The sequence below is a fragment of the Melanostigma gelatinosum genome (genome assembly GCF_949748355.1).
Source record: "Melanostigma gelatinosum genome assembly, chromosome: 12".
Classification (NCBI taxonomy): Eukaryota; Metazoa; Chordata; class Actinopteri; order Perciformes; family Zoarcidae; genus Melanostigma; species Melanostigma gelatinosum.
In genome coordinates, this window is record NC_136645.1 from 22,379,341 (window position 1) to 22,393,096 (window position 13,756).

Consider the following 13,756-nt stretch of genomic DNA (forward strand, 5'->3'; position numbering starts at 1 on the left):
TTTGTTGTTGTTGTCGCCCCTAATCACTGCAACAATTTCCCTCTCTATTCATCACTGGAGTGGATGAAGCAGACAAAAGTTGTTTTTTTATTTTTTTATTTGTTTTATCTTGTCCCTCTTCCATTCTGTTCATCATCTGTAACTCGCAGGTGGTGGCGTGCCTGTGCCAGAAAGGATTCAGTGGAAAGTTCTGTGGCGACACCGCAGACGTGTGTCGAGGCAACCCCTGTTTCCGGGGGGTGCGCTGCCAGTCGGAGTCCGAGCCCGGCCGCTTCACCTGTGGGGAGTGTCCCGATAACGCCGCCTCTGGCTCTGGGGGAAAGCGGGGATACAAGTGCTTTGAGCACGGTCCGTAGCGCTTTGTGCGGTCCTGTTATCAGGTATGGATTGAAAAAAAAATCCACCACCACGCAATCTAATTGATCTCCTTCTTCTCTCAGACATGTGCATCCCTCCTTTCCCCTTCCCCTGCCACAAAGACGCAGACTGCCTCAGCACGAGACAAAACTTCACCTGCACGTGTAAAACAGGCTACATGGGGGACGGACGCAACTGCACAGGTGCTGAACACACAAGACTTCAATGGGAATGACGGCACGTTTCATTCGCAATGTTTGAAAGGTCCTTGTCTGTATTGTAGATATAGACGAGTGTGCAGAGCTCACAACCTGCCCCAATGCCAAGTTTGAGTGTAAGAACAGGCCCGGCTCCGTCGACTGCTTCTGCAGATACAAGAAGACCAAGGACACGGACGGATGTGGTATGTGCACAATCATACGTGTTCACTATCATACATATTCTATCAGTTACACTCACAGAAGTCCAAGTGACACAGAATATATTCCAAAGATATTGAGATTTTTTGTTCAATTGATTTACTTTAGACGCTAGAATCTACCCATCTAAAGCTCTGTGGGTCTAAAATGTACTGGACGAAGCGCATTCACGTACAGTGTCAGACTCCATGTCATTGGGGAACTTAAAATGATTGCATGAATTGGTCTTTTTTTTTCTTTTTGAAACTGGGAAGTTTAACCTCAGATCAGGACTGATGTTGGTTAAAAGATTTGTGGAAAACAACATTTATATGTAGTATTTTTGTAGCAGTTGGTAGTTTTCACAAAAAAATGTAAATGCTTAAAAATAAATGTTGCTCATCATTGACGTATCCCAGACTGTGAATCCCTGGAAGCATTAAGTGTCATGAAAGTCATTCATTCTTTCTGCTTTCCTTTACATTGCACCAGTTTAAAGGGTCAAAATTCTAACATTATATTTCATAGTTATAATAAGGACTGCAGTTGGAATTCTGATCTCTAATTTAACTGGAATGTGAAAAAACAATATTGATGTATCATTTTATGGCAGTTCTTGGACGCAGAAACGTTTTTGTCCTTTTAAGGACAACAAAGGAACCTTTTTTAAAAAGTGAGGCCTCCATGTTTGTTCGGTCTTCAGGTACTTTAAATGACGTGAACAGTGCAACAGTACAGTAAAAACTGTTACTTGCTGTTATCTCACCACACTGTACAGACTGCACTTTATTGGCATCTGGACAGGTGTCCTAATTAGCTTTTTTAAGGTGCGACCAATTGCTGTGTTTGGATTTCGGAGTTGTAACGTTGACTCCTCTTATAGATGAAAGCATAAGAGGGTTTACTATTCCCCTGTCTCTCATACATAAAGTAGCTTGATGGTAATCAGCGAGTGTACACCTATATTGAACATAATACACACGCGTGTCCAGTGTGTCACCCATGTATTTGATGCAGCTCTGAATGACGTCTTTCTCTGCAGGTGACTCTGGCAATCCTCCAGGTAAGACCTTCCACACGGCTCCCTCTTTGGCTACACTAGCTTTTATCAAAGCTTTGCACTTCCTCTGGTGGTCGCATGATGAACCTGCCCATATATGGTAATGAGAGGTCACCACACAGCTGTTGCTGCTGTTCTGCTCCCCAGGGTTAAACGTGTTCAACGTCTCTGTGGGCTGGACGAAGAGCAGATCCGATGGACTCAAACAGGTGTGTGGGAGTGTGTGGGTATGCCGGCGATGGCTGGTAGCACACATGTAACAGTAACAATGTAATTAAACATATAAAAACAAATGTGTCCTACTGCATTATGATAATCCGTTTTACCTTCTCTCTCAGCTGGTGGACATTCTGTCGATGGGCTTCCAGAACAAATTCTACAGCGCCAGCAAGAAGAATGGCGCTCAGGGCTCCAGTCCAGGTGTGACAGAGTATCGCGTCAACGTGTCCAGCGACACACCCCACTGGTACATCAGAGACTACCTGGCCAGAGTCAGCAGCTTCTACTCCATCCGCACTGCAGAAGTTGACGGTAAACTACCACTACCTTTCACTTTTGTTCAACTTCAGCATATTGACTAACTCATGTAATGTACTGCAACGTTTCAGTTTGCTATCAAATGCTTGTTGGTAAGACTACTTCTCTCTCCCACGTGGCTGTCCACACCTACAGATCTGGATGAGTGTAAGGCCAAGGAGGCGGTGTGTGTCCATCCTGCCCTCTGCGCCAACACTTACGGAGGCTACAGGTGTGTTTGCGACGGCACAACTGACGTGGATAAAACCCAGTCCTGCATACTAGGTGAGGATCTGAGCGTCACTTTACATCCATCCTGCAGGAAAACAAATGTAATCAAATGAAGGCCATGTGGGCCGTGTCATTGTATACATTTTCTCACTGTAAAACATCTTGTGACTGGGTTTGACTTGACTCTTTGCAGACAGAGACCAGGTGCATGATATGGAACTAGACCTTGTTCTGGGCCTGGTGCTGGGCATCGGCATCCCTCTGCTTTTGCTGCTGCTCCTGGCTGTACTGGCCTGCTTCTGCTGCTGCAAGAAGACTGTCACTGGAGAGTGAGTTAAACCACGGGCACATTAAGTGTTTCCCTTAATGCACCACCACCACATGGATGGCTGACTGAATTGTAAAGATTAGCTGGATTTAAAAAAATACCAGAAACGGCAAGACTGCAAAGGCTTTATCTATCAACATGGATTTATTTTCTTTTGGCACCACCCGCCTGCCATTCTTCGTGTTTTTTTGTCTCGCAAGAGGGCGGGATCTAAAAACAGCAGTGTTGGCTCTTCATTTTTCATCCATACAACTATCGTACATAGTTTTCCTGGGATGTAATGAGCAATGCGGCCTCACCACAGCGTTTGTGGCCATTGTGGTGCATTAAATCTCTAAAAAGGTGGGTCAGCAGCTCCATTATGTGGGGTGAGGCTAGGATTATTTCAGGTCACCACAAAATGTACTGCTGCAGAGGATGAACAGACCACACACACACACAGTTACACACTCAGTGTTTCAAGGCACAGTAGTCCATTAGGTCTGCCCAGAGACAGGAACTTGAAGGCTTTACATCTTCTCCGTACTGCTGCTGCAGCACTGCCTTCTTGTATTTAACTTCTCAGTTGGGGGACGGACTGCCCACTCTCTTACTATATTAAACAAAAACACTTCCTACTAACAGCTTTGGTCCGAGTTATGAAACTGCACTCGGGTAACACCGAGGAATGTTTGCAGATAGAATAAACAGTAAACCAAAGTAATGATGAGGGTAACGCATCCACAGATTAGAGGTGTTGTTTGCTGACAGGAAAAAAATATATAATTACTGGCTCAAGCTTGTATGCCTCCTTGTATGGCATACAAGCTCCTTGTATGAGTAAAGTTGCAGTCGACATCCAAGTCTGTCCAAAATGTCATCACTTCATTTGATCCTATTAGACATTTGTGTGAAATTGCCATAATTAGCATATTGATTCTTGGGCTTTTGACTTTTGACCACCAAATTCTAATCTGTTTATCCTTGACTCCAAGTGGATGTTTGTGCCAAATTTTAAGAGATTCCCCCAGACATTCCCGGGATATTACGTTCACAAGAATGGGACGGATGTGATGTCACAGTGACCTTGATCTTTGACCTTTGAAATCCAAAATCGAATCAGTTCATCATTGAGTCCAGGTCCAAATTTATAGAAATTCCCTCCAGGGGTTCCTGAGATATTACAGGCTATGGCTATCGCCGGCGCGGAGGCATAAAAAAAGGCTATTAAATCATCCAATGAAATTTCTTAAATCGAAAAATATCAGATCATAGTAGGATTTTAATACAAAGCTGAATGTGCCATTTTGAATGAAGTAGATCTCGTATCCTTGGCCCCCCAGCATGTGTGTACAGATGCATGGCATCTGGGGCAGGTGTTAGTGGGCCATAGAGACACATAATCCCCCTGATGACTGGCCTGCTTTTTCTGCTATCACTAAATTAGACCCTATGGATATAATGGCCATAGTTGGGCGCCAGCATTGTGGGATTATGTTGTTGGATTATGAGGTATGATATAATAATACTTACGGTGCCAGATGTTTGGGATTTGATGGAGCAGTAGTGGTTTGATTTACCATTTCCAATGTCCCTTTTGAACTTCCCACTAGGTACCATCAACTGTAGGTTTTCATATGCTTTACAGCATTGTATCTATAGAATAGTATTAAAACAGGATGATATATATAAATTGCTGGACCTTGACTTTAATTTGGACTAAGCTTCAGTGAGTTTGAAAACAGCATTTCCCAACATTAAAGAAACCAGCGCGTATCCAACCAAAAACCCAGCCTGGTCTCACTCACAGGGCAACAATAATCATCAACAATAATCATCACCAACCTAGTGTTACAACATTAAGCGTCACCATGTCACAACGTTAACTTAGTGTTACAATGTTAACCGTCACCATGTCATAACGTTAACCTAGTGTTACAACGGTAACCGTCACCATGTCACAACATGAACCTAGTGTTACAACGTTAACCGTCACCATGTCATAACGTTAACCTAGTGTTACAATGTTAACTGTCACCATGTCATAATGTTAACCTAGTGTTACAACGTTAACCGTGACCATGTCACAACATTATCCTGGTGTTACAATGTTAGCTGTCACCATGTCACAACATTAACCTAGTGTTACAACGTTAACCGTTACCATGTCATAACGTCAACCTAGTGTTACAGCGTTAACCGTCACCATGTCACAACATGAACCTAGTGTTACAACATTAACCGTCACCATGTCATAACGTTAACCTCGTGTTCCAACATTAACCGTCACCATGTCATAACGTTAACCTAGTGTTACAACGTTAACCATCACCATGTCATAACGTTAACCTGGTGTTACAACGTTAACCGTCACCATGTCACAACATTAACCTAGTGTTACAACGTTAACCGTCACCATGTCATAACGTTAACCTAGTGTTACAACGTTAACCATCACCATGTCATAACGTTAACCTAGTGTTACAACGTTAACCGTCACCATGTCACAACATTAACCTAGTGTTACAACGTTAACTGTCACCATGTCACAACATTAACCTAGTGTTCCAACATTAACGTCACCATGTCATAACGTTAACCTAGTGTTACAACGTTAACCATCACCATGTCATAACGTTAACCTAGTGTTACAACGTTAACCGTCACCATGTCACAACATTAACCTGGTGTTACAACGTTAACCGTGACCATGTCACAACATTAACCTAGTGTTACAACATTAACTGTCACCATGTCATAACGATAACCTAGTGTTACAACGTTAACCATCACCATGTCATAACGTTAACCTAGTGTTCCAACATTAACCGTCACCATGTCATAACGTTAACCTAGTGTTACAACGTTAACCATCACCATGTCATAACGTTAACCTAGTGTTACAACGTTAACCGTCACCATGTCACAACATTAACCTAGTGTTACAACATTAACCGTCACCATGTCATAACGTTAACCTAGTGTTACAACGTTAACCATCACCAAGTCATAACGTTAACCTAGTGTTCCAACATTAACCGTCACCATGTCATAACGTTAACTTAGTGTTACAACGTTAACCATCACCATGTCATAACGTTAACCTAGTGTTACAACGTTAACCGTCACCATGTCACAACATTAACCTAGTGTTACAACGTTAACCGTCACCATGTCATAACGTTAACCTAGTGTTACAATGTTAACCATCACCATGTCACAACATTAACCTAGTGTTACAACGTTAACCGTCACCATGTCATAACGTTAACCTAGTGTTACAACGTTAACCATCACCATGTCATAACGTTAACCTAGTGTTACAATGTTAACCGTCACCATGTAACAACATTAACCTAGTGTTACAATGTTAACCGTCACCATGTCACAACATTAACCTTGTGTTGCAATGTTAACCGTCACCATGTCATAACGTTAACCTAGTGTTACAACGTTAACCATCACCATGTGATAACGTTAACCTAGTGTTACAACGTTAACCGTCACCATGTCACAACATTAACCTAGTGTTACAACATTAACCGTCACCATGTCATAACGTTAACCTAGTGTTACAACGTTAACCGTCACCATGTCACAATGCTATCCTAGTGTTACAACGTTAACCGTCACCATGTCACAACATTAACCTAGTGTTACAACATTAACTGTCACCATGTCATAACGTTAACCTAGTGTTACAACGTTAACCGTTACCATGTCACAACATTAACCTAGTGTTACAACGTTAACTGTCACCATGTCACAACGTTAACCTAGTGTTACAATGTTAGCTGTCACCATGTCACAACGTTAACTTAGTGTTACAACGTTAACCGTCACCATGTCATAACGTTAACCTTGTGTTACAATGTTAGCTGTCACCATGTCGCAACATTAATCTAGTGTTACAACGTCAGCAAGTCTGGAGAAGTATTAGGGATGTGTGTTTCCTGTTTTTAATCAGCTTTAGCTTCCAGATTTCAGCATCTTTCAACACTCTGAACATCTAGGCTAGAGCTGACATGAATATTCATGAGTCACTGAGTACTCCACAACAACTGCTGCCCATCCAAACATTTCCATAAATCGCCTGAAATGATTGTCCACTGGACGGAGATTGGCAGACAGCACTAATCAGAGACAGGGATTCACTGCAGAAGGTACAAAATGGGCAGTAATGTAACTCCTGGCATTGATGGAGATAAATCACCACCAGTCACAGTTTTACATAATGATCCACACGGTGCAGGCTAAAGACAGTAACTCCTGTGCCAGAGTGTGTGTGTGAAAGAGATGTGGACACCACTCTACATGTTTGCCACTTAACAGCATCTTCAAAAGGTAGACTGCGGGGATTTCTCGTTCACTGCTGCATTCTGATTGGCTCATGTGTTTTCTTACAGCCTCCCCCAGGCGCAGGCGCATCCAAACTACATCCAGGAGCAGTACAACCCTCAGCCCTTCAACTACTCCGACCCGGCCCTGCACTACGTGACCCACTGCAGCCCACGGATCCTAGACAGCTACATACCCAGGCAACGCCACAGATAGTACATACTAAAGGTGCAAATAACTTAAAGAGTAACTTTCGGTGTTTTGCGAGCCATTATTCCCATGTTTATGTGTCTAACTGAGCAAACAGGACAACGTTCTTTAACAATTGGTCCAATGAGTGAGAAGGCTGCATCGGGCTGCAATGTGAATGCCCACGAAAAGTGCTTTCGCCACTGACAGGCTGAGCTTGTTGTTATTGTGTCTGACTACATTATGGAAAGGACTCTCCAGAGAAATAAACCGTTTTCTTTACCTTTTCGCATGAGAAGTCTCGTTCTGAAATCGTCGTCCGTCAACGACTCAAATGACACAACAACAAACAGAAAGCAAAAGGTAAAAAAATGATTTTTTTCTCTGTCGGGTCCTCTCCATAATGTAGTCAGACACTTGAAATAACAATCTGAGCCTCGCAGTGGCAAAAACAAGCACTTTTAGTGGACGCACATTGAAGGTGAGGAGTTGCCCTGAGCGATCACATTGCAGCCCTTTTAGTGGCTGCCCTCTGCAGCGTTCGTCCTCAGAGCCGGACCAATTTACAAAACTGTTGTCCACATTATTCCCTTAAACACAATATCTTGGTAAAGGATGAAAAATGCAGAAGTAACCCTTTAAACAGAAACAAAAAGCACCCACTTGCACACAGAAATGCAGGATGAATAACTCTTATTTATATCGTAAAAAGAAAAAAAACACACCGACAAGTAATTAATCCTGAGTGACTTTTATCGTCAATTATTTCCAATCGTCTCTGCGGAGCAATGGACCTGCCAAGTTTGAGCTACAAGTTGTTGTTTTTTTCGCCAGGACAACAGTTTACAGTCAAGAGTCTGACCCAGCAGAACTCAACAATCTGATGAAAAGCAAACCACTGCACTGCTCTTCAGTTTCCAGCTGATGCCAGGCCAACAGCTTCCTTGATAGCAACATTAGCACCTGCCAGAATATGTGGCGTCGGGCTCCTGCCATGGAGTTTGTTGTGGTTCTAGTCCAAAATGTGCAGTTATGCATCCGTATATGTTTCCCTCAAAATCATCAACAATAATGTAAATCATTAAACATGGCACTTTAGCAACGCTTTGCTGTGGTGATATTATTTCAAGAACATTAGCATCTTTGATGTTAGCAATGTGTCTCTTTACTAGTGTGTGTGTGTGGGGGGGGGGGGGGGGGGGATTTAAGATATCCTGTAACAAGATGGTCCAACTCAGCCTTCTTGGGCTGTCATCTTCCCTGCAACCTGATACGTGTTGAGCTGTTGATAGTTGAGCTCGATATATCGTGGCATTTTCAAATGTTATTCTTGGCGGTGTGGAAAAGCGTAAAAACTTTATTGTGATCTTGTTTTCCGTTGACAGTCGGGGGCAGTGTTGATTTTAAAATCGACGGATTCATCTTTTATCCAATCAGTTCTGGAAGAAGTACTCGGTCACATTACTCAAGGGAAGGTCAAAATCCCACAGTGTACAACAAATACTCTCTTCTACTGCTGTGGGATATTTCAACCTATAAAAACGCTTTTTCAGTTTTCAAAGTAAAGTATTGTTAAAAAGAAGTATTCAGATTGTTTACTTGAGTAAAAGAAGTATCACCCCATGTGAATGTCTGTAAAAATACTCAACTAGAATCTTTTACTCACAGTAAAAGTTCAGAAGTATTATCAGCAAAAACGAATCTTTGAGGATCAAAAGAAATCCCGATGCAGAACGGCCCCTTCCAGAGTCTCATTATTAAACATATATCACTGATTACTGTTGATGCAATAACATGTAAGCCACATTTTAATAGTGCAGCTTGTAGAGGTGGACCTAATTCTACTACTTGATATGCTATTGCATGGTTTAATCTATAAAGACGCACAGTACTGTATGTGTTGATCAAATGTTTTGCATCGTTTTGCACCTGTAAAGTAACTGTGGCTGTGCAGATAATTGCAGTGGGGTAGAAGTATAAAGTCCAGTGGAAATACTTACGACTATCTCAGATTACTTTGAAGTACTTTAAAGGACTAAATGTACTTAGTCATTGTCCACCAGGACATCCAAGGTGATGAGCGTTCCTTTTAGCACACCATTCCAGTTCTACTGTTCTGAAAGCTCCCTGCAGTTTCTTCTCCGGCCACCAGGTGTCACCGCTGAGTCCCCCGCACAAAGAGCCAGACCCATCACATTTGTTTATGAGCAGAGTTTAGGCAGAAACACAGCACTCACAGCCCCGATCTCACACACACACACACACACACACACACACACACACACACACACACACACACACACACACACACACACACACACACACACACACACACACACACACACACACACACACACACACACACACACACACACGTGCACAGACGACCAGGCACCTTAGTCTGGAAGCGGCCGCGGCGTGCGGTGGATCCCGCTGCCCCCCCCCCCCCTGCAGAATGAGATCATCTGGGGGGGGGGGGGCGGAGAGAGGCAACTCCTGCATGTCCCCGCCACTGCAGAGACAGACCTGGCCGACGCTACAGCCTGGGGGGGTCAAGGACGGTGCTCCGCTGAAACACACCGTCACTTCCTTATTGCGGTTACGCACTAAAGCACGGACGTGGCCCTGCATTGCCCTCTGCGGCGCTTCTCCATTCCACCGGTTTCACTTTCCGCAGGGTTTGACCGGGGAGTGTATGTGTAAACTGAGAACACGCCGCAAACACTGCGTGCGGGACTTGTGGAGGGAAACTACTGGAGAGAATAAAACAAAAAATATTTGAGCAAGCACAGAGCTCCCTACACCTGTTCTAGACAAAGGCAGGATAAAGTCAACTTGCCTTTGTAGGGACACACTGTCTGGAAGGTTCCAAGTAGCACGGTTTCATGTGCTGCTGAAGGCTGAGGCGTTTGAACTCCAGCTACATGCTGACTGCAGCAGACAAGCTGGAGGCCAGCCAGTGAGGGACAGGAAGGGAGAGAGTTAGATGGAGTCAGAAAGAGAGAGAGGGGGAGAGAGAGAGAGAACATCAACAGCAGGCATTCTATTTCAATTCAATTTATTTTTGTATAGCCCAAAATCACAAATTACAAATTTGCCTCAGAGGGCTTTACAATATGTACACATTTGAGATCCTCTTGTCCCGGAACCCTCACATCAGAACAGGAAAAACTCCCCAGAAAACCCCTTTAACGGGGAGGAAAGAGGAAGAAACCTGTGGGAGAGCAATAGAGGAGGGATCCCTCTCCCCGGATGGACAGAAGTGCAATGATGTCATGTGTAGAACAGGATACTGAATTACAACACATTCAATGTATGACCAGGGGAAGGAAGGACCAGGGTCCAGATGAAACCATACTCCATGGAAACCTGTGAGGAGAGGAAGCACAAAGACTCCGGGGAAGAGACAAAATCAGTTTAGCAAGCTGGTTGGTTTCGTCTGGTTTGATCGATATATATAATTGAGTATCATCTGCATAACAATGAAAGGTTATAGAGTGTTTTCTGATAATATTGCCTAAAGGAAGCATATATAAGGTGAACAAGATTGGTCCAAGCACAGAACCTTGTGGAACTCCATAACTGACATTGGTCTTCATCGAGGCTTCATCATTTACATAAACAAACTGAGATCGATCCGATAAATAGGATCCAAACCAGTTCAGTGCGGTTCCTTTGATGCCAATATAATGTTCCAGTCTCTGCAACAGGATGTAGTGGTCTATAGTGTCGAACGCAGCACTAAGGTCTAACAGGACAAGAACAGAGACGAGTCCTTTGTCTGATGCGATTAGAAGGTCATTAGTTATTTTTACCAGAGCTGTCTCTGTGCTATGATGCTTTCTAAATCCTGACTGAAAATCCTCAAATAAACTATTGTTACACAGAAAGTCACACAACTGATTTGCAACTGCTTTCTCAAGGATCTTAGAGGAAGGGAAGGTTAGAGATCGGTCTATAGTTGGCCAACACCTCTGGATCCAGAGTGGGCTTCTTAAGAAGAGGTTTAATCACAGCTACTTTAAAGGACTGTGGTACATGACCTGTTACTAAAGACAGGTTGATGATATCTAATAAAGTTGTGCTAATTAATGGTAGCACTTCTTTAAGCAGCCTACTTTGACAGCCAGTAAGCGGTTTTGTCCCTCAGATCCCCTCAAATAAAACAACTGGCGTGCATGTTTTTTGGAGATGCTTGGTGATCCGGGTGCCTGCGGACGGCGGGCATGAAACCCGTCTGGAGGGGCGGCAAACTAAAGTGCATGCTGAACACTATGTCCATTTCATCATGGCATGATTGAAACAGGCTGGGAATAGCGGGGCCCGACCAAATCCTCTTATCCGATTTGAGGCCATTAATCATTTCTGCCTCATGATGTAATTTTGGCGAAACATGTCATTTTCTCAGGCACAGGTAGGCCAGAATGGGATTGGCTCCCTGAGTGGCTAGCCTGTCGCTGGCCCTCTATATGAGGCCTATGCCCTTGTCGCACGGCCGTAAGAATGCTCACTAGGAGTGGTTCGCAGTTGGACGTCAACTTTTGTGCAGACCTTTGGCCGGTGCCTGCTGGGAGGCGTTAATCGGGAAGTAAGATGCAGCCCTGAAGTCATAAAACATACATATGCGCACGAACACACACCCCTTCCCCCCATGTTGTGTTTCCCGTCAGTGCAGAGTATGCGGATGCATTAGCAAAGAGGCACAGGCTTATCTCACACACACACACAAAAGCAATCAGGCCTCCTTTTCACTCACACCTGGCCTCGACGGCCACGGCACACAAACAAGCTGCCGTCCTCTCCCATGAAAGGCGATCCACTCCGTTGGCAGGGGACCAGCAGGTGCATTCCAAAAGCCTCATTCATTAGTGATGGCGTCCACGTCTTTCAGTTACAACGGGTGAACATCTTTTCATATTTGTCACCGGCGCCCCGTCCCTTTAAAGGTCCCCCCAAGCTACCACTCAGGCAACACAAATGAGCCTTCTTCTCCCGAAGCTTATTTTCTTTTTGCTTGGAAGCGGCTTTATTTATATTGCAGGATTGCGCGGTACCGTCACACACTGTTTTGACTCATGTGCCGTTGTGCCAACCCCCCCCCCCAACTGCCAAACATTGAACTGACCCACACGACAGTTTTTTTTACCGAGAAAGTGAACAATGCTCGCCGCTATCAGAGGGGAGTGATGTTACAGGCCATTGGGAGGCGACGTTTATGAAGACGGAGGGTTGACTTCATCGGCTCTGCTGAACTATGGTGACCTTTAACCCCCCCCCCCCCCTTCTTCTTATAAAGAGCGCTCTGGGGTTGGGCTGTTTGTCCGATAAGGACTCATTACGTGAGGCAGTTACACATTCACAGAGCTGATAAAGACGAGATGAGCGTGGCGCACATGTGCACGCACACGCATGGTTTAGTCTGAGTAAAAAAACGAAAAAGTAATAATTTGTTAACATGACACCTAACATCCATAATGCAAAAAAACAAACAAACACTGTAAGGCATACTGTACTCTGCTCCACGTTGAGTCTAACGTCATGGAGTTTGGTTTCAGGGTTTTATAGACCATTAAGTCACGTCTTCTGGGCTCCAATATTCCCTATCCGTATTAACCTCCAACCTAAAATCACCTTTGACCTGGAGCAGGTCCTCCGAGACCTGGGGATCACTGAAGGGCATGCCTTCAACCGAACAAACAGCGGACTATGTAAATTGGGTGGAAGTAGAAGGGTCCTCTGATTTAGAAGTGTTTACGGGCCAACAGTGAACCGTTGTCCCTCAACAACCGTTTTATTGGAGCAATTGGCCCTGGAGGCTCTGTGACAAAGTCCAAAACGTTTCAAATACCAGAAAGAAATGCGGTTAAGCGCTCATGGCGACTACGTTTTACTGTGTTTGCCAAGTATTTTCTGAAAGGCAAAAAGGCGAACAAACACACCTCAAAATGCCTGCCGTTGACACATGCTTATCGGGTTACTTGTGACGGGCCTTTGGCGTTGCATAATCTACGCAGAGACAAAAACCCTGTAGCAGAAAAACTGATTTAAATGAAAGGAAACCAATGTGCTCCAAATCAGGTTGGGGGGGGGGGGGGGGGGGGGGCTGGCTGATTCTAAAGCTGCTCAGCAGATCACATGGCACAGGCAGCATCACCTCTGCAAACAGCCCAGATGGAAGTGGGAACCACTTTGGATCCTCATTTCTTACATCTTAAGTGTGAGATGTTGAGCTTCTCACAATCCCGGCTCTCTACTTCACAGCGTGACATCCGCGGCTAACAATAAGGGAGGCAGTGGAATTTGGGAGGAAAAGATTTGTGGGGGGTGGGGTTCGGTACACGGAGATTCTAGTGCATTCGC